The sequence below is a fragment of the Hyperolius riggenbachi genome, chromosome 5 (assembly GCF_040937935.1).
Source record: "Hyperolius riggenbachi isolate aHypRig1 chromosome 5, aHypRig1.pri, whole genome shotgun sequence".
NCBI lineage: Eukaryota > Metazoa > Chordata > Amphibia > Anura > Hyperoliidae > Hyperolius > Hyperolius riggenbachi.
The window spans coordinates 199,660,965-199,683,003 of NC_090650.1; the positions used below are offsets into that span (position 1 = coordinate 199,660,965).

The 22,039-nt window shown below is 44.7% G+C and overlaps 1 long non-coding RNA gene across 2 annotated transcripts in view; it reads left to right on the forward strand.

Moving 5' to 3' along the window:
* Positions 1-22,039, forward strand: part of LOC137517552 (uncharacterized) — a 220,283-nt gene that overhangs the window by 118,008 nt on the left and 80,236 nt on the right. For both annotated transcript variants that reach the window (XR_011020566.1, XR_011020565.1), the window contains exon 2: positions 14,230-14,398. This is a non-coding gene — a long non-coding RNA (uncharacterized lncRNA). The remainder of the gene's footprint in view (positions 1-14,229; positions 14,399-22,039) is intronic.

The window sequence follows — 22,039 nt, forward strand, 5'->3', positions numbered from 1 at the left end:
CCAGTGTTGATACATTTGTGTTTCACAAGTAAAAAAGATACTGTTATCTCCAGTTTGGATGCGAATTTGAAGCTGAATAGCAGGACAAAATGCTTTGCTTAACTATTTCAGTGATGTTCTGCTAGATTTTTTTTCCGTGGACAGTAGCTTTCAAGCTGTGAGGAATCTTTTAGAGCAAAGTAGAAATGCTGGCTTTCAGACCACTTTATGACCTACATTTCTTTTTAAATATAAACATCAAGAGTCACATGATTCCTGCTACTCCTTCATGCTTTGCATCAAAGCCATGCCTCACCCCTTTTCACTGTCTGCATGCAGGGAAGGGGGTTGTGGTTGCATGAATTGCAATCTGCACTTGAGAAAAGAACAGAATGAATAGAAAGGTGATGATGAAGGAAGTGGATGTGGAGGATTTGTTTTTCATTTGGCCAGTGGAGAAGAGAGAACAGAAAGGGGGCACAAAGCAGCACATTCCAACTTACATTCTGTAAAGAAGCACTAGGAGAAACCTGTGAGAAATTTAGGGCAATGCGAATTAATGTCTTGTCATTACACTCAATCTACATTACTGTGAGAAAACGCGGAAAAGCCGCCGCGGGTGCTCAGAGCAAGGCGGCTGATTCCGCGTCCAACTCGGCAGGTTGCGCGCGTGGGCCTACATCTGCTAGCATGACTGAATGCGGAGAAACCACCGCATGTCCTGAGAACAAGGCGGTGGATTCCGCGTCCGACGCGGCGGTTTGCACGCATGGGCCTACATCTGTCAGTATGGCTGAACGCGGAGAAACCGCCGCATGCTCTGATAGCGGCGTGGCTGGGTCCGCGTCCATCACAGCGGGTGATTTACAACACATGTCTGGTGTGGCTGGGACTGATAGTCCACACAGGTTCAGAAGGACGCGCGCGCGCGCTGAGTGGCAGAACTTTTATGACAGGCAGAAGGGAGTCAGCTGACCAAGCTGGTCAGCTGACAATTCAACCAGTTCCCATTGGTCCAGCACTTAGGGGAGGCGCTGGAGAGCGCTATAGTATATATACTGGGTGCTGGTCATTCACTGGTTGTCTGCCGTTGCGATCACTACGTAGAAGCACTCAGACCTTTTGTCAGAATCTGTGTTGTTTATTCTGTTATACTTTAGACTAGTTCCAGGGTGTTGATGACCAAGGACCTTACACTCCCAGACTAGGAATATTGTATATTATCTGTGTTATTCTTCAGACTAGTTCCAGGGTGTTGATGACTACGGAGCTCACACCCAAGACTAGTAATTAGCTTTACCATCCTGTTATTATTCAGACTAGTTCCAGGGTGTTGATGATCACGGAGCTCACACCTCAGACTAGACATTGTTGATTATCTGTTGTGACCTTCTGCTTTCCTGACCTCTCTTCTGATCTCTGATTTGGTACTTCGCTATATCTGATACTCCGTTGCCAAACCTTGCTTGCCTTAGGATTCCGTATCAGTCGCTTTCCTCTGTATCTGATCTGTCTGTCTGTTGCCGACCTGGCTTGTCCGACCTCGAGAACTATCTCCTCTGTTTAGAGATAGTTCACAGATCTGTCAGTGACACTCCACCATTGGTGTCACTCACACTCTGGTCCTTCCCACTCTCAGCCTGACTCCTCCCCTTGGGGAGCCTCAGGCCATTGGAAAGAGCCTGTTCTTTGGGCAGTAGCTCTTACTGCATTGCACCCTCTATATGGGGGCTCTCCTCAAAGTATTACTGTTGCACCAGACACTCATATTACTCAGGTGTCCAGAGGTTAGAGATGTATCTGATTGTCGGGGATACTGCAGATCATCTATGATCGGGTATATATCTGTATTCTTGGTGATACTGCAGATCACCGGTAGTCAGATCCTCTCTGTGTTACACCGATCGTTACAGAACGGCAGACCAAACCCAAATGGACGCACTGTATAGTCATGTTGAAGTCCTGACGCCGCGGTAAACAATCTTTCCGGGGCAGGTTTTAACCAACAGACCCAGATCAACCAGCTATTTGGGTCTATTCAGGAACTTCAATCAGCTATAAACTCAGTGCGATCTCCTCCTAGCACAGACATACGTATGCCTGTACCTGAAAAATTTTCTGGTCACAGATCTGACTTCCAAAATTTTAGGAGTAGAGTGTTATCATACTTTGAGTTGAGACCTAATTCTTCAGGAACTATGGCCCAAAGGGATACATTTATTAAAACTTTGTTATCAGGTGATTCTCAGACCTGGGCGTACAGTCTGCCTGACAGAGACTTGGCCCTAACCTCTGTAGAGGAATTTTTTAAAGCCATGGCTATAATTTACGATGATCCAGACATTGCCTCGACTTCTGAGCGGAAGCTCAAACGGTTATGTCAAGGCAAGAGTCCGGTGGAAGATTATGCTGCTGAATTTAGGAAGTGGTCAGTATCAGCCAGGTGGGACACCTTTGCCCTTTTAGATTGTTTCTTATCAGGGTTGTCAGATGAGGTTTCCGATCTTATGTTAAGTCAGCCTGAACCTAAGTCCATCGATGAGGCCATTTCATCGGCCATCAGGATAGATCGCCGGCTGTGCTATCAGAGGCAAACCCGGGGTAGTAGCCATGTGAGAATGGTATCCCACACTGCGCCCCCTGTGACTCCACCTCCTCCCGTCTTGCCTCCACCTGAGCCAATGCAGATTGGTCGGTCAAAATTGTCTCAGGTGGAGCGGAAACGCAGGATATCAGAGCAGCTTTGTCTTTATTGTGCAGAGGGGGGTCATGGAATACAGAATTGCCCTAAGAAATCGGGAAACGCTGCTGCCTTAGGTGTAGTTGGGGGTAGTACCCTAGGCGTGCAATTTTTACCCCTAGATGATAAACGTTTGCTTCTTCCTTGTACTATTTCGTGGGAGGATAAGTCTGAGGTCACTGAAGCGTTCATTGACTCAGGCTCAGCGGCTAATTTTATGGATTACGAATTTGCAAAAAAATTGGGTATTCCGCTCACCCCGGTAAAACTACCGGTTCAAGTTACGGCAGTGGATGATTCCCCTCTGCAGGGTAAAAGTCCTCTGTCGCAGACTCCAGAGGTGGAGGTCACTATCGGGGAGCTGCATAGGGAGAGTTTGCATTTTTTGTGTTACACATGACAACATCCACGATTATTCTTGGCATGCCTTGGTTACAACTTCACTCCCCTCGGATTGATTGGGCCACTGGTCAGCTAACGAGCTGGTCTTCCCATTGCTTTCATCATTGTTTAGTGAAGGTAACCTTGGGTCAGACCAAGATTCACACGGAGGGAGTACCCGATCAGTATTCTGAATTTTCAGACGTGTTTTGTCCTAAATCAGCCGATAAACTTCCTCCACACCGCCCTTTCGATTGCCCCATCGATCTCCGGTCTGGTTGTATGCCCCCTAGAGGTCACCTCTACAATTTATCTGGGCCGGAAAAGTTGGCCATGCAGGAATACATCCGTGAAAACTTAGCTAAGGGGTTCATTCGCCCTTCCCGGTCGCCTGCTGGAGCAGGTTTCTTTTTTGTAAAGAAAAAAGACAGAGGCCTTCGACCATGTATTGATTATCGGGGTCTGAATAAAATTACAGTAAAAAATCGCTATCCATTACCTTTGATAGACGATTTATTTACTAAGGTCACCAATGCTAAGATTTTCGCAAAATTGGATTTGCGGGGTGCATACAACCTGGTGCGGATCAGAGAGGGCGATGAGTGGAAGACGGCCTTTAACACACCCGATGGGCATTACGAGTACCTGGTGATGCCCTTCGGGTTGTGTAACACCCCGACCGTCTTTCAGGAACTCATCAATGAGGTGTTCAGGGAGGTTTTGGGTAAATTTGTCCTGGTATATCTAGATGATATACTAATCTTCTCAGCTAACCTCACAGAGCACAGGGCTCATGTCAGATTTGTGTTGCACAAGCTGAGACAAAACATGCTGTATGCTAAGTTGGAGAAATGCATTTTTGAGGTTACATCTGTCGCCTTTCTGGGGTACATAATTTCTACCTCGGGCCTTTCTATGGACCCTGCCAAAGTCTCTGCTGTCCTGGAGTGGCCTCAGCCAGTGGGACTGAAGACTCTCCAGAGATTCTTAGGGTTCGCAAATTACTATAGAAGGTTCATAAAGGGGTACTCCACAGTCATCGCACCCCTCACCAGTCTCACAAAGAAAGGGGCAGATACCAACCACTGGTCCCCCGAAGCTCTGGCTGCTTTCTCCATTCTGAAAGAATTGTTTTGTTCTGCACCCATTTTGAGACACGTCGACACCTCCTATCCCTTTATTGTAGAGGTAGATGCCTCAGAGGTCGGGGTGGGAGCTGTGCTGTCTCAGCGTTCTGGGTTGCAGGGAAGTTTACACCCATGTGCTTATTTTTCCCGTAGGTTTTCACCAGCAGAGAAAAACTACGATATAGGCAACAGGGAGCTCCTAGCCATTAAATTGGCCTTTGAGGAATGGCGTCATTGGCTCGAAGGAGCAGAACATACGATTACAGTTTACACTGACCACAAAAATTTGGAATACATTGAGGGGGCTAAGAGATTGAGTCCCCGTCAGGCTCGGTGGTCACTGTTTTTCTCGAGATTCAGATTTGTAATTACGTATACTCCGGGTAGTAAAAACATTAAAGCTGATGCTTTATCCAGATGCGTTAAGCAAGAGACAGCACAGCCCTCAGACCCAGAGACTAATATCCCACAGAAGGTGGTGTTGGCAGCCACAGAGACCTGGAAGAACTGGATGGAGACTTTAAGTCCCTTCCAGCAGGATGTCCCTGAGGGAAAGCCTGAAGGGGTCATGTTTGTACCATTGCCATTTCGTCTCCAGATATTGCAGATGTTCCACTCCCACAAGAATGCGGGACATCCTGGGGCCTCCAGAACTCAGGACCTTGTTGCTAGGTGTGCTTGGTGGCCTTCATTGGTAACTGACTGCAAGGAGTATGTGAGAGAATGTGCAGTGTGTGCAAAAAGTAAACCCTCCCGTCTGGCATCTGTGGGAACATTGCAGCCTTTTCCCACCCCGAGTGAACCATGGACTCACTTGTCCATGGATTTTGTGGGTGAGCTCCCGAGGTCTGAAGGCATGTCGGTCATTTGGGTGGTAGTCGACAGATTCAGTAAAATGGCCCATTTCGTGCCCCTGAAAGGACTCCCCTCGGCCCAGGAGTTGGCTGATCTCTTCATCCTGCACATCTTCCGGCTACATGGCATTCCGGAAAATGTGGTGTCAGATCGGGGAGTCCAATTTGTTTCTAAATTTTGGAGGGCATTCTGTCATCAATTGGGCATGGAACTGTCGTTTTCGTCGGGCTACCACCCACAGACCAATGGTCAGACCGAGAGAATTAATCAGTCACTGGAACAGTTTCTAAGGTGTTATGTTGTGGATGCGCAAAATGATTGGGTCAAGTTCTTGCCGTTTGCAGAATTTGCACACAATAATTTGAAAAGCTCTTCCTCTGGATTCTCTCCATTTCAGGTGGTAACTGGAAAGTTGCCTAGGTTTTCCCCACTGCCAGTAGCTTCTACTCCGTTTCCAGCTTTGGAGGCATGGCAAAAGTCGTTTAAGAACATTTGGGGAATCGTGAAAAAGAATCTAGAGAAGGCCTTTCAGAGTCAGAAAGGTCAAGCTGACAAGAAACGTTCCATAGAGTGGAAGTTCTGGCCAGGAGACTTGGTCTGGGTGTCCACCCGTCATTTGACTTTAAAACAGCCTTCGCCCAAGTTGGGACCTAGATTTGTGGGTCCTTTCCCTGTAACCAGGAAAATCAACAATGTTACTTATGCCATTGATCTTCCTGCCAGCATGCGTGGTGTAAGGTCGTACCGTGTATCCCTGCTTAAACCAGCAGTGCATGTAGATTCCACTCCTCCTCCTCCTGTGATGGTGGATGACCAACCTGAGTATGAAGTGGAAAAAAACTTAGACTCACGTATTGTACAGAACTCAGTACAGTATTTAGTTCATTGGAAGAGTTATGGCATTGAGGAAAGAACATGGGTACCTGATTGCCGCATGCATACGGATGAATTAATGAGGGAGTTTCACGCCCTACATCCTGAGAAGCCGGGAAGGAGCTGCCCGGAGTCCACTCCTCGGGGGGGGGGGGGGTACTGTGAGAAAACGCGGAAAAGCCGCCGCGGGTGCTCAGAGCAAGGCGGCTGATTCCGCGTCCAACGCGGCAGGTTGCGCGCGTGGGCCTACATCTGCTAGTATGACTGAATGCGGAGAAACCGCCGCATGTCCTGAGAACAAGGCAGTGGATTCCGCGTCTGACGCGGCGGTTTGCACGCATAAGCCTACATCTGTCAGTATGGCTGAACGCGGAGAAACCGCCGCATGCTCTGATAGCGGCGTGGCTGGGTCCACGTCCATCACAGCGGGTGATTTACAACACATGTCTGGTGTGGCTGGGACTGATAGTCCACACACGTTCAGAAGGACGCGCGCGCGCGCTGAGTGGCAGAACTTTTATGACAGGCAGAAGGGAGTCAGCTGACCAAGCTGGTCAGCTGACAATTCAACCAGTTCCCATTGGTCCAGCACTTAGGGGAGGCGCTGGAGAGCGCTATAGTATATATACTGGGTGCTGGTCATTCACTGGTTGTCTGCCGTTGCGATCACTACGTAGAAACACTCGGACCTTTTGTCAGAATCTGTGTTGTTTATTCTGTCATACTTTAGACTAGTTCCAGGGTGTTGATGACCAAGGACCTCACACTCCCAGACTTGGAATATTGTATATTATCTGTGTTATTCTTCAGACTAGTTCCAGGGTGTTGATGACTACGGAGCTCACACCCAAGACTAGGAATTAGCTTTACCATCCTGTTATTATTCAGACTAGTTCCAGGGTGTTGATGATCACGGAGCTCACACCTCAGACTAGACATTGTTGATTATCTGTTGTGACCTTCTGCTTTCCTGACCTCTCTTCTGATCTCTGATTTGGTACTTCACTATATCTGATACTCCGTTGCCAAACCTTGCTTGCCTTAGGATTCCGTATCAGTCGCTTTCCTCTGTATCTGATCTGTCTGTCTGTTGCCGACCTGGCTTGTCCGACCTCGAGAACTATCTCCTCTGTTTAGAGATAGTTCACAGATCTGTCAGTGACACTCCACCATTGGTGTCACTAACACTCTGGTCCTTCCCACTCTCAGCCTGACTCCTCCCCTTGGGGAGCCTCAGGCCATTGGAAGGAGCCTGTTCTTTGGACAGTAGCTCTTACTGCATTGCACCCTCTATATGGGGGCTCTCCTCAAAGTATTACTGTTGCACCAGACACTCATATTACTCAGGTGTCCAGAGGTTAGAGATGTATCTGATTGTCGGTGATACTGCAGATCATCAATGATCGGGTATATATCTGTATTCTTGGTGATACTGCAGATCACCGGTAGTCAGATCCTCTCTGTGTTACACCGATCGTTACAATTACGAAGGCAGAATCTAGAAGGTTATCTTTCCAAAGAAGCCATCAGGATTCAACCATGCATCGCTTACACCCCTCCCCCCAGAAATGTATTGCCCTCCCATTTGTGATGAATCCCCTTCATTCATCCCGCACATGGGGCTTGATTCACAAAACTGTGATAACTCATATCACGGCCGCGCTTGCGGTTTCACGATTGCGCACAAAAATGCGTGATTGCGCTTGAAAATTCGCGGTTGCGCCTGGAAATTTGTGATTGCGTGCGAAAATGTGCGCAAAAACGCTAGCACAGCCGTGATATGAGTTATCACGGTTTAGTGAATCAAGCCCCTAGAGTGACAGTTGTAATCCCCCAACACACACAAGTGTGGACTCCATTACTCTTCCCCAATACATGTGTGCCCCCACAAAGCAGTGTGTACCCAGCATTCCATTCACAGACCCTACCCCCCCCCCCCCCCATGGCAAATTGAGTGACCTTTCATCCTCACCCCCAAAGTGTGCCCTGTATTACAACCCCCCCTTTCCATCAGAATTGTGAAGCCAGTCAACCCTTCCTCCCTTCATCTGCATTTTCTGGAACCAGCAGGGACATTTTGTAGCCAAACACATCACAGCTCTTCCCCTGGAGTGCCATTGGCTTTGAGGGGTGCCGCTGGAGTGCTCACTATCCAGGTAGGTCTATTTGATCACATCACTCCCCAGCTTATTCTTCTCCTTCCCATCATTCATTGCCATACACATAAAAAAAATAATTTAGCTCTGTTTCTCTTTTCTTTAGGTAGTTGGTCTCACCCGCTCCTTTGCATGGTAAATGGCTCTGGTGCTGAAACCAGGAAATTTAGCATAATATTGGGCATGCTGAATAATGTATTACTTTCCCCTACCCTATATGTCTTTGGGGTTGTAGAGATGTGGAGACAGTATAAGCGGGAAGAGAAGTGCGTGTTTGTGTGTGTGAGAGGTGGGGTATGTGACTTAAGCAGAAGGGGAAACATGCAGGGCCAGGCTAGTAATAAAGGAGGAATCCTATGAATCCTGGAATAGGGTATCACAGGCATAGGGATGAACATGTTAGTTCACCACACAACTCAATGGAGGGCCCACTTGATCCAGATGGAGGAGAAGATGGATCACTCTTCTCCTACTGCTATATCTGCATTATCCTTTTCTGTGTCCTATGCTACAGTATTTCACTGCCAGAATGCAAAATCAGAGGTGCCTTTAGCCTTCCAGTGCTTACTGTAAGCTTGAATCCGTAATGATGAAGGGGAGATAGTGTCCTTATTTTATCAGGAAAGTGACTCAAAATTGGATGAAGCCAGGGAAGGACCAACAGAGTGCGTGTCAGGGGAAGGTAGATGTTGCAACATCCTGAGAGAGGACGCAAGACCTCTGTCATGTGAATGTTCTTCAATACATTTCTTTCTTACCAAATCCTATTGACCAAACCCCATTATCCTAAAGTCTACCTCATTTTTTTTTTTTAAGAAGACCCGTCTAAGGGTATTTTGCCTCTGTTTTGAGTACTGCTAAAATGTTAGTGTGAATGGTCTTACACATACTGTAAGTTTTACTATCTATCTCAAATTTATGGCCACTAGGTTTATCAATATCCATGTACTAGCACAACAAATTTTGTCATGTTTATGTCTGTGAAAGATCCAAAATGTATTTACATGCTGACATAATAGGTCTATGTCTACAGGCTGCAAGACTTATGTGAGGTAATGAATTAAAGGACTAGTATCATAAAAAGCTTTAAAATGTATTCTATTTTTTTTACCTAAAGTTCCTGTCACTTACAGTAGGTAATATAAATGTGACAGGTCTGAACCTCTTACTGACAGGTTCTGGACTAGTTAGTCAAAACCCCACCACTTCCTTCCTTCAAAAACCCTCCCTCAAAAATCTCCTTATGGACAATTTGGAAAATTTCCTTTATTTTAAATGCGCTCCTTGGACATAAATGGCACAGACTAACTGCCACAATGGTGAGTACAGAAGTAAGCACACTGCTGGGCAGCTTCACATAGGTCCTTTTAGGCCCCGTTCACAGTTGCGGTTCGAGTCCGCAAGTGTCCGGGGGTCCGGGTCCGGGGGCTGCAAAGAGACCGTACGGGTCTCTGCGGTGGCTACAAGGCGGCACAAGTTGCTGAACCGGAATGTATCAGTTCCGGCTACAATAAAGTAGCCGGAACTAGATACATTGCAGTGCCGGAAAGGCACTGCAAGCATCGTGGATACCGGCGTGTAGTCCGGGCCCCCCAAGTGGCATAGGACCGGTGCTGTAAGCATCCGGTCCTATTGCCAGTGTGATGAGAAACATCCATTTCTCATTGCACAGCATGGCCGCATGTTCGGGTCAGGATCCGGCCCGGGTCCGCAGCCGCACCGGGACGGACTGAAAAATGGAGCACTGTTGGAAAAAAGCCGGATTGTCCCGGAGCTGCGTTCCCGGATCGGATCCGGACGGTCGCACGAGGGTGAATGGATACATTGATTAACAATGTATCCATTCACCATCCGCTGTGTACAGAGCATTCCGGGTCCGGGGAAGCCGGACCTGGAACGCTAATGTGAACCGGGCCTTAGGGAACAATTTTTAAAAGAATAAAAGAAACCTTTTAGAATCCCCCATGAGATTTGCCCAAACCCTGTTAGTAAGAGTTTTAGAGCTGTCACATTAAAGGGGCACTATGGCGAAAAATTTTAAAATTTAAAATACGTGCAAATATAGACAAATAAGTACATTTTTTTCCAGAGTAAAATGAGCCATAAATTACTTTTCTCTTATGTTGCTAGTCCATCTCTTCATAGAGGATTCTCAGCAAGGTTTTATTCTTTATAAAGATATTCCCTAAAAAGGATTTAAACAATGATGTTGGCCACCCTTCCTGCTTGCTACACAGTTTTTTGGCAGTTGGATAAAGCAACTGCCATTCACTAAGTGCTTTTGAAAATAAATAACCGCCATAGTGCCCCATTAATAATACCTACTGTGACAACAACATAGATAGCAACAAACGTAATTTACAGTGTACTTTATTGTGGGACAAATATATATTTTATATGCGTGTGTATACATATATATTTAAATGTTACAATTTTTCATGACAGTGGTCCGTTAAGGAATCCCATGAAAAAGTGATACATCTGGCTGTGATTATGCAAGTTAATATATAGTAAAATACAACATCATAGCCAAAGTAGTTTACTTGATACTTGACTGCACACAATGATGTGCTCTGCACATTAAGTCTTTTTTCTAGTCACACACAGATTAAATCGTTTGTACTCAGGAAACTTCTTGCACATTTGGTTGGCAGGCAGTTTTCCACCATGAAGAGTACTCAAATTAAAAGTCTTTTAATAAGACTATAATGCACAAATTAATAATACATCAAGTAATTACATGCATCATATTTATGTAAACTTACACAGACAAGCATTTAAATAAATTAATCATATCTTGTTGTGTTTAAAACTCCTGGCATCATAAAGGAGAGTAGAATTGGACACCCACTGTGTCACAATCTTGGTGTGTCACACATTAAGATACTGATAGAACATCATCCATCATGCTTCCACTATGATGCTGTCATTCACTTGTGACTGCTAGGCCATCCGAGGCGCTCATTATCGCACAGATGCTGTGCAGAACAAATGCTGTGATGAAGAGAACATGGTAAAGAACTAATGGCTCAATTTGTTTCTAATATCCTTAAAATCAGATTATATTTCCCTCGAAATTAAGACAGGTTTTATTTCCAACATATCAAAGTTGGCATAACCTAGCACATTGCACATCACTGCCAGAACAACAGAGTGTTGGGGAAGCAGGTTGCTTAGCCTTTTTTCAGACTTGGCAAGGTTAATTAGCAAACACATGTACATTTCCATAATATACTTATGTTCTTCCAGGAACTACAGCAAAACAAAAAAAGTATTTTAAATAAAAAATAAAAAAACAAAATACCTTTTGCTACAAATATTGTTTTAGTATCACTTGTTATAGAGTAACTTTGGCCATGACTGCACAGACTGGAACTGACTGGAAATTCCATTAAACATTGGACAGTTTCCTTTCATTCATTTCTCGACGGTGCCATGGGGTTTTATTAGAGACTGAGCCAAGCTGGGCACGTGTTTTTCTTCTTTGGGCCAAACCACTATTTCTTACTTAAACAAGCTTTTTCAGTGTGACCAGAGAAATATCGAATATAACTGACCCAGAGATAAATTTGTTCACAACCAAGTGAATTTATTACTAGAAAATCAGGCAATAATTATCTCCTTATGTTAATGGAAGCTAAGCAATTTTTTTTTTTTACAAATCTACAGTATTTTAATTGTTCATACAGAGCAATTTGTAGGTATTCTTAATAATCTTAGTGGAGGTCAATTAAATCTAAAGCACCAATCCAAATTAAAAGCACAAATCCATACATATTGTTTTTTTATTTTCATCTTGTGCAAATGGAATTATAGAAAGGACAATCAAACAGTTAGCAAATACTTTTTTTTTTTGCATTTAAAAACCCAACTTCAGGCTGAAAAGCTGTTCCTCCTACCCATCCCCCACCATAAAAAACTGGAACCTTTCATATGTGTTCTATGGATGCAATGTATCAATATGCAAATTCTAAAAATATTAACTACATCTTACACTCTTTTTGACAATAATAATAATAATAATAATAATAATTTCTGCACATTCTCTGAGCTAACACTGTTTACATGGGGGAGGACAGTGCTTCAAAAAATCTAAAAAACATGAGGTCTTTTTGAATTTTTGTTGACATGTTCCCACAATTTTCTCTAACATACCTAGCAAATGTATTCAAGATAGCCTGTATAAGGGTTTTGCAATTAATCATGAAGGTTGTTACCATAGACTGCAATACAAATAGCAAATTTTGATATTACACAAGTTAGATATTACACATTTTGCCTGCTCATCCTTCTTCTTGGCATTTATTGGTTTAGCATGACTGAAAATTTAATTTTTCAATATACATTAATATATCCAAATAATTGATATGCCCAGAGTGTTGATTGTAGGTAAAATACTCCAGACTTGTGATTTGCATGATATTCCGTTTCTTCCCTCCTTTTTTTACTTGCTAGTTGCTTAAAACTCATCTTGCAGAGAACAGGAGATAGCATATCTCTCTCTATCATATATATTTACATGAGAAAAAGTTAACAGAAATCTGTACTGAATCAGGGCCTTGATATAAATAAATAAATCAGATGACCATTTTGGCAGCTGAGTGTTTTTCATGCCTGACATGAAAACAAACTTAAGATTTAAATAAAGCTAGCTGAAAGCTGATAGCCATTCCATAGCAACGGAACATGTTGCTACTATCCTGCAAGCTGGTGATGTGTCTGTAGAGCACTTGAGGGATTCAGTCCAGATCTGTGCAGGTTGTAGTCCTTGTATGTGGCTTTAAAATTTCTGAAATATATAATGACACAGTGTATAATGTTATGTGTTATTGCTTATCTAAGACTGTATATGGTTAAGTATAAGACCTGCCAAGGACCAGATTGTGTTTTTAACCACTTCAGGATTCAGCTACGCCCCTGAATCCTGAAGTGGATTGCATGGAAACGGCCGCTTGTATGAGCGGCCGTTCCATGTCAGTTCACGGAGCATGTCTCCGTGAACACCCTGCGAGCCGCCGATCGCGGCTCGCAGGGTAAATGTAAACACACGGGGAAGATCTTCCCCGGTGTTTACATATATACGGCGCTGCTGCGCAGCAGCGCCGTAGAGGAGATCGGCGATCCCCGGCCTCTGATTGGCCGGGGACCGCCGGCACCTGATAGACTGAAGCCTATCCTATCCGGCGCAGGATGGAACTCCGTCCTGCGCCGCTCACAGAGGGAGAGAGAGGGAGGGAAGGGGAAGGAGGCCAGGAAGCGCTGTGGAGGGGGGCTTTGAAGAGCCCCCCCCGCAAGCGCAAGCAGCCTGCGGCGATAAGACCCCCCCAGCAGGACATCCCCCTAGTGGGGAAAAAAGGGGGGAAGTCTGATCGCCCTGGCTGCTAGCTGATCGGTGCTGCGGGCTGGAGAGCCCACGCAGCACCGATCAGCAAAACCACCCCCTAGCACAGAAGTGGTTAATCCTATCCTGATAAGCAAAACCATACAATATAAAGAGGTTGTACTTCTATGTGTCAAAAAGAGCCAGAGCCAACTTAAAACCTTCATAACTTTAAAGAGAACCTGTACTGAGTAAAATTATTTAAAATAAACACTCAAGGTAACTTCCAATGAACATTACATAGTTTACTTGCCATCAGTTCCTCTCAGAAGCTCACCATTTTCTTCTGACAATGATCCCTTTCAGTTCTGACAACATTTTGTCAGAACTGAAATATATCAGTTGCTCTCAGTTATAGATCAGTTGCTGTCAGTTACAGCTGAGAGAAGAACTGATGTGTACATGTATCCCTATGCCTCAAATGGGTGTTGTTACAGTTTAACTGTGTGCTGACCAGAAAGCTGTTATGGTGTAATGGCCATTTTCAAAATGGAAGACGGAGAATTCCATTGATCACAGTGGACAAACAGGACACAGGAGAGGAAAAAGAGATTGAGGAGTAGACTACATGGGAGGTAAGTATGACTTGTGTATGCTTATTTTGACTTTTAATGTTCAGTTCAGGTTTTCTTTAAGGAGGACCTATGGAGAAGAATATTTCCTACTCCCTTTAACATTCACAGTTAAATTTGTTCCAGATAGACAACTTTTGGGATGCTAAGAGATTTTTTCTTCCAGATGCTGCTGAGAAGCTGCTGTTGGTAAATGGAGAATGCTTCAATAGTCCATCATATCGCTCTACTTCTTAGAAGAGTTTGCTGGCATCTTGCCATTAGACACTGGTGCTGAAAAGAAGGCAGCTTTGAATCTCATCAAATGCTGATTGTGGATCATTTAGATTCTGAATGTGAGTATACTTTTTCTGTACAGGATCTTTTTTAATCTATATTAAAGTGTACCTGAGACAAAATAAATAAAATAATTTATACTTACCTGGGGATCCTCTAGCCCCATGTAATCCCTCGCCGTCCTCCTGGGTAGTTACGTTCTTCAGCAATCTTCTCCATTAGGAAGCCTTCAGATGCACCTGTTGGGTTGCTACTATCTGCACGGGTGCAGAATGCTCCCGACAACGGGGTAACAATGGAGCTGTGTGTGTGGCCGGGCTATGCTTGCAAAGTGCAGCCTGGTTGGCATGACTGAATGTTCCCTAACAGATAAGATTGCTGAAGAACAAAGACATCTGGGAGGATAACGAAGGAGCCCACTGTAACATGGATCTAGAGCAGGCTTGGGCAAATTTTACGCAGCCTGAGTCGCATGCTGCAGACCCCAGACTGCATTCCTAAAATACTGTCTCTCCCTTCAGAGTTGCAAGCGGGTGATAAGAGTCGTTTAAAACTCACCTGATTGCCGATTCCAGTGTTGCGTCTCCATGGCTACAGGGTGTCACGTGACACGCCGTCAGGACATGCCAGTGAATTACATGCTGGCTGCCAGTGTGTTTTTCCCCACTATCTTTTTAACATATCCTGCAAATTTGGTGTTTCTACCATGTAAGGGGGCTTTGCTAATAACCTCTAAAGTCGGAGGGTTTTGTTTCATTAACCTGTAGCCGACCACTCCACGCCAAGTGGCGTGAATGCGGCGGCAGCCCCAGGACCGCTCGACGCCGATTCGCATGAACGGCCTTCTATGGGGCTAGCAGGAGATTGCACACGCATCTCCACTTGGAAGGTGGAGCTCAGCTCTGCCTTCAGTCTCCCAGCAGCAATCGCTGCTCGGAGACTGGTAGACGGTGAAACGAATCTAATAGGGCTGTGTAGTGCTGCAATCTAAGGCAGTGCTGTACTGGGGACAGCCGTGTGACAGGGCTGTCCCCCTGGGGGGCACAGGAGCGATCCGCTGCGATAGTCTAAAGCCTATCACAGCCAATCGCTGTGATAGGCTTACTCTGGGATGGAGGGAGGGGGGAAAACAAGAATATAAAAATAATACAATTTTATAAAAAATAATAAAATAAATATTTATAAAAAATAAATAAACAACCCTGTGCGGCCCTGAAGCGAGCCCTTAAAGCTGCTGTAGCCTAATTAAGGAAAAATGGCCTGGTCTTTAGGGGGTGTAACACCGCGGTCCTCAAGTAGTTAACGAACTGTCATTTACCACATTTAAAAGTATATTTTTTTTCCTTTGACATTTTAAAATCAATTTTCTCAAAAAGTATAAGGTATGTTGAATTTTGTTTCCCCCTTGCTCCTGTTAGAATGTAAGTATACTTGAATTCTAGGCCTCAGGTACTAAAGTCTAGTAAAGACTTGAGATGCAGGGTCTCTTTAAGCATAGTTTCTCGGAGAGAAATTATGCAGTCATTTACAAGAACATGTTCCTCTAGAAGGACACATAATGGGTTATCAGGTCTAACTGTACCGACAGACGACGAAGCGGTAAACAAAGCCGATATTTGGAAAACATTGCATTCTTCGCAACTAGGTTATAAAGCACTGGTATATTAGATGATGATGTGGGTCACATGCCGATGCCCGCCAATTGTAGGCTAGGGGGTATGGCTCAGGTGATGTCAGAATTTAACTCTTTGATGTTCATATAAAATAGGGAGACAGGATGGCAGAGACTACTTTACTTTATCTCGTCTTCTGCATGCTATCCTGCTCTCTACGTTTCCTAGTTAGAATACTACCTTCATGTCTGTATGCTGTACATATATGTGATGTACATAGGAGATAGAAAAGACTGTTTATAATCTGAATAAATCAACATGTAACACAAGATGCCTGATTGCTGAATAAACCTCTTGAAAGGTGAAGGTGTCTGTCTCCGCTCTATCTCCTGTATGCTGTCGCTGTGTGTTGCATCTCCAATGAGTTGCTGGTGCCGGAGTAAAAGGTGTGTTGTGCTGTTGCCAATAGCAACCAACGTATAGGTTCTTACAGCTCCCACTTTTCTTCTTAACATAACATGCAAATTTGGTGTTTCTGGCATTTAAGGGGGCTTTGCTATTAACCGTTAAAGTCAGCAGGTTTTGGCGGTTTAATCACGGCCGTGATCACAGCTAAATCCGTGATCACGACCCAGATTTGGACCACGACCAGATTTGGACTGAATTTGTGATTGAGAGGCAATCACGAATTCGGATCACGATCTCAGATAGTAAAAAAACGCTCGTGAATCACGGCTATGCCATGATCACGAGGTCGCGATGAGCAATAGAGATGGCCCGAATGCTTCACCGGCGAACGGTTAGCGGCAAACTTCCAGTGGTGCGCGATCGCGGAGAACCGCAAACTTTTCTGGAAGTTTGGTTCGCCCCCATAATGCACCATTAGGGTCAACTTTGACCCTCTACATCACAGTCAGCAGGCACATTGTAGCCAATCAGGCTACACTCCCTTCTGGAGCCCCACCCCCTTATAAAAGGCAGGCACCGCCAGCCATTATACTCACTCGTATGCCTGCAGTAAATAGAGAAGGGACAGCTGCTGCAGACTCTCTCATACGGAAAGATTAGTTAGGCTCTTGTAGGCTCATTAGCTTGCTCCTTGCTGATTCTTATTGCTAAAAAAGCACCCCACAACAGCTCTTTTGAGAGCTAATCTTGTTCTTGTGATCTATTTTTTTTTCTGTGTGTCCCACTGACACTTGTGTTGCATAGACAGCCTTGATAATCCATACTGTGTGTGTGCAGAGCCGGGACAAGGTCCTCCAGCACCCAAGGCTGAGACAGCAAAGTGCGCCCCTCCATCCCTGCCTCCCCAGCCATCACACACTGATTGCTATTAGACGAAGAGGCGCCACAGGGCCCACAACCTCCCCAACATCTTAATCTCTAGTTATCTGGCTTGCAGTCACTGCCATGTATCCCCTTTTCTTATTTCTTTCTGCTTCAAACACAATTAGGAATGACAGCTGAATGAATTCTGCGTCCCCTCCTACACTGCGCCCTGAGGCTGGAGCCTCTCCAGCCTATGCCTCGGCCCGGCCCTGTGTGTGTGCCACTGCCAGGCCCAGCACATTCAGCGACTACATGTGTGTGTGACAGGTGCACATTGTAATACCCATTACTGCATATACCTACCTACCTGTTGTTCACAGTGCACCCACCTACCTATGTGAGTTGAGCGCACGCAGTGTCACTGTGCCTGTCCGCTACCTGTCTGTGTGTGTGTGACAGGGGCACATTGTAATACCCATTACTGCATTTACCTACCTACCTGTTGTTCACAGTGCACCCACCTACCTACGTGAGCGTACGCAGTGTCACTGTGCCTGTCCGCTACCTGTCTGTGTGTGACAGGTGCACATTGTAATACCCATTACTGCATATACCTACCTACCTGTTGTTCACAGTGCACCCACCTACCTACGTGAGTTGAGCACATGCAGTGTCACTGTGCCTGTCCGCTACCTGTCTGTAGGCTCCCACTCCGGACCAGAATCGAACCAGGATTCCCCGGCAATTACCCGTGGTCACTTGCAATGGCAGACTTGCCCTCCATAAAAGATTCTCGTTGCAGGTACTGAACAGCAAGCAGAACAAGTATTTAAAAAAATAGATGTAAGCTTTAACAATGGTAGAGAAAGATCCATCGAAAGTTGATAAGCGAGTCAGACATTAAAACGCTCTTAATCCCTAAATAAAACTGGGTGTACTTGCAGCTAATGTGATGATGTATTGGAGACCAGCAAGTGTTAACCAAGTGTTGTCTGGGAAGGGGAGAACTGAAGAGCTGCTGTGGAAGTCTGGAGTGAAGTGCAGTGGTGTGTTAAACCAGGAAGTGCATTAACCAGGATGAAGAAGCAGCACGGAGGTTCCAGTGCACATAAAGCTGTCAGTCACCATGGACATCAGTGTCTAAAGGTGGCCACAAACGATCCAATTTCTAGCGAAAAATCGTTCGAGCAATCAGAAATTCTGATCGGATTGGTTGAAAATAATCTCAGTTGATGGGCACAATCGATTATGAACGATTATAAATATAGTCGGCCGATTGGATTTTTGTCAAACCAAAATTTAGATTTTGTTGTTGGTTGTGATAGATAGAAAGCAAAGATTGGTTAGTTGATGGTGTAGTGAACGATTTTTCTTCTGATCAGAGTTTCTGATTGCTTGAACGAATTTTCGCTAGAAATTAGACCATTAGTGGCCACCTTTAGGGTAAGCAGACAGGAACCTGTATTGTTTGATGGTGGCAGATGCTGCACGTGTTAGTGTTGCTCTGGCCACGCGTCAGGGTAGCCAAACATATCTGTCTTTTGATGGACAGTCCATTTAAATTCCCTCAATGTACAGCCGACCGTACCTGTGGAGGAGGTGCCAGTGAAAACAAGGGACTGCCCAGAACGCTCGTAGTGTGCATGTGCTGTGCGTAGTATTGCTGGGGCCACCACACTGCATGTAAGATGTGCCGATGCTTGGTCAGAGCGGAGACACTGAGTGTTCGCTACTTTCTTCCTCTTCATCAATGAGGGACAGTGTGAGACAAAGCCAGACCAGCATTTTGTACTATGAGACCCTTATCATTGCAAGGTATGCACTACTAATGCTAGTAAATACTTAGGCAGTGCAGTGGCATAGTGGATAGCAATATCATCTTATTGCACTGATTTGAATCCCAGCCAGGGCGCTATATGCAGTTCTCCCTTATGTGTGCATTTGTTTCCTCTGAGCACTCTGGCTTCCTAGATCAGTTTATTAGCTTCCCCCTAAATTGACCCTAGACTATGATGGCCATATAACTATAGTAAGGATTAGCTTGTGAGGGACAGCTAGTGACAACAAGACTATATACCGTATTTTTTAGAATACAAGACACACTGGAATATAACACACACCTACAGGATCTTCTCAAAAAATAAGCATATTGTGATAAAGTTCATTATTTTCTGTAATGTACTGATAAACATTAGACTTTCATATATTTTAGATTCATTACACACAACTGAAGTAGTTCAAAGCCTTTTATTGTTTTAATATTGATGATTTTGGCATACAGCTCATGAAAACCTAAAATTCCTATCTCAAAAAATTAGCATATCACGAGAAGGTTCTCTAAACGAGCTATTAATCTAATCATATGAATCAACTAAGTAACTCTAAACACCTACAAAAGATTCCTGAGGCTTTTAAAACTCCCAGCCTGGTTCATTACTCAAAACCGCAATCATGGGTAAGACTGCCGACCTGACTGCTGTCCAGAGGCCATCATTGACACCCTCAAGCAAGAAGGTAAGACACAGAAAGAAATTTCTGAACGAATAGTCTGTTCCCAGAGTGCTGTATCAAGGCACCTCAGTGAGAAGTCTGTGGAAAGGAAAAAGTGTGGCAGAAAACGCTGCACAACGAGAAGAGGTGACCGGATCCTGAGGAAGATTGTGGAGAAGGACAGATTCCAGACCTTGGGGGACCTGTGGAAGCAGTGGACTGAGTGTGGAGTAGAAATACCCAGAGCCACCGTGTACAGGTGTGTGCAGGAAATGGGCTACAGGTGCCACATTTCCCAGGTCAAGCCACTTTTGAACCAGAAACAGCGGCAGAAGCGCCCAACCTGGCCTACAGAGAAGCAGCACTGGACTGATGCTCAGTGGTCCAAAATACTGTTTTCAGATGAAAGCAACATTTGCACGTCATTCGGAAATCAAGGTGCAAGAGTCTGGAGGAAGACTGGGGAGAGAGAAATGCCAAAATGCCTGAAGTCTAGTGTCAAGTACAGGTCAGGCGCTTCTGCAGCTGTTTCTGGTTCAAAAGTGCCTTTATCTGGGGAATGCGGCACCTGTAGCCCATTTCCTGTACATGCCAGTACACGGTGTCTCTGGATGTTTCTACTCCAGACTCAGTCCACTGCTTCCACAGGTCCCCCAAGGTCTGGAATCGGTCCATCTCCACAATCTTCCTCAGAGTCCGGTCACCTCTTCTCGTTGTGCAGCGTTTTCTGCCACACCTTTTCCTTCCCACAGACTTCCCACTGAGGTGCCTTGATACAGCACTCTGGGAACAGCCTATTCGTTCAGAAATTTCTTTCTGTGTCTTACCCTCTTGCTTGAGGGTGTCAATGGTGGCCTTCTGGACAGCAGTCAGGTCGGCAGTCTTACCCATGATTGCGGTTTTGAGTAATGAACCAGGCTGGGAGTTTTTAAAAGCCTCAGGAATTTTTTGCAGGTGTTTAGAGTTAATTAGTTGATTCAGATGATTAGGTTAATAGCTCGTTTAGAGAACCTTTTCATGATATGCTAATTTTGTAAGATAGGAATTTTGGGTTTTCATGAGCCGTATGCCCAAATCATCAATATTAAAACAATAAAAGGCTTTGAACTACTTCAGTTGTGTGTAAGGAATCTAAAATATATGAAAGTCTAATGTTTATCAGTACATTACAGAAAATAATGAACTTTATCACAATATGCTAATTTTTTGAGAAGATCCTGTAGGTTTAGAAGGCAAAAAACAGGGGAAAAAATATATACTAAACCTGGTGCCTCCATGTTCCAGGAGCATCTTATAGATGTTCTCCCACAATCATTGTCCTCCTGTGTCCCCTTCTGTTGTTGTTGAGTGAGGTGAGCCACGCGGCCGCTAATTGATTTTACATAGTGGGAGGAGAGGAGACCTTGTGTTAATATGTTAACACAAATAAAACTAAAATAAATAGTGCACTCTTGAAAAACGCAAGCAATTCTGCTTAGTGTGCTCACAGCCTGAGCGCTTGTGATTTTAAAAGCTGTTGCTAATGTTATCCTATCTGTGTGTTCACACTGGAGCAATGTGATTTTGTAAAAATCCCCTATAGCACTGCATTAGCAAGAGCTTTTAAAATTTCTGGCGTTAAAAAAGCTCTTGTAGTGTGAATCAGCCCTAAATGAGAATTACATTGTGATGTATTTGTGATGGCCCTGCTGCACCTCTTAGGGCGGGTTCACACTAAAATAGCTTTTCTAAAGTACTTTGGGGTTTTAAAGAGACACTGAAGTTTCTTTTTTACCTTTATTGTCCAGTCAGCATCAGCATTAAATCCTAAGCAGATTCACTGCATCCTCATGGCAAAACGAATGATTTATGGCTTAGAAATAGCCCTGCAAAGTTCCAGGGCATGCATCCTTCTTCTTCCTGTAAGAGGCAGAGCTGTGTGCCGTAGCTTTGTCTCCTCTACAGTCACTCTCCGCAGATTGCCGCCTCTCCCCGCCCCTCTCAGTCTTCTTTCACTGAGAGGGGTGGGGAGAGGCGGAGATCTGCAGAGATTGACTGGATAGGAGACAGAGCTACAGCGCAAAGCTCTGCCTCCCCAGGGCAGCACAATCTGCAACCTGCAAAGTCGTGGAACTTTGCAGGTCTATTTCTAAGCTATAAATCACTTGTTTTGCTGGGGGATGAAACAAATCTGTTTAGGATTTAATGCTGATGCTGACTGGATAAGAAATTAAGGTAAAAAAAGAGACTTCAGTGTCTCTTTAAAAGCTCTTGCTAATGTAATGCTATGTGGGTTTTCTAACTGGAAGAGTTGTGATTTTGTAAAAATCACCCATAGCCTTGTAT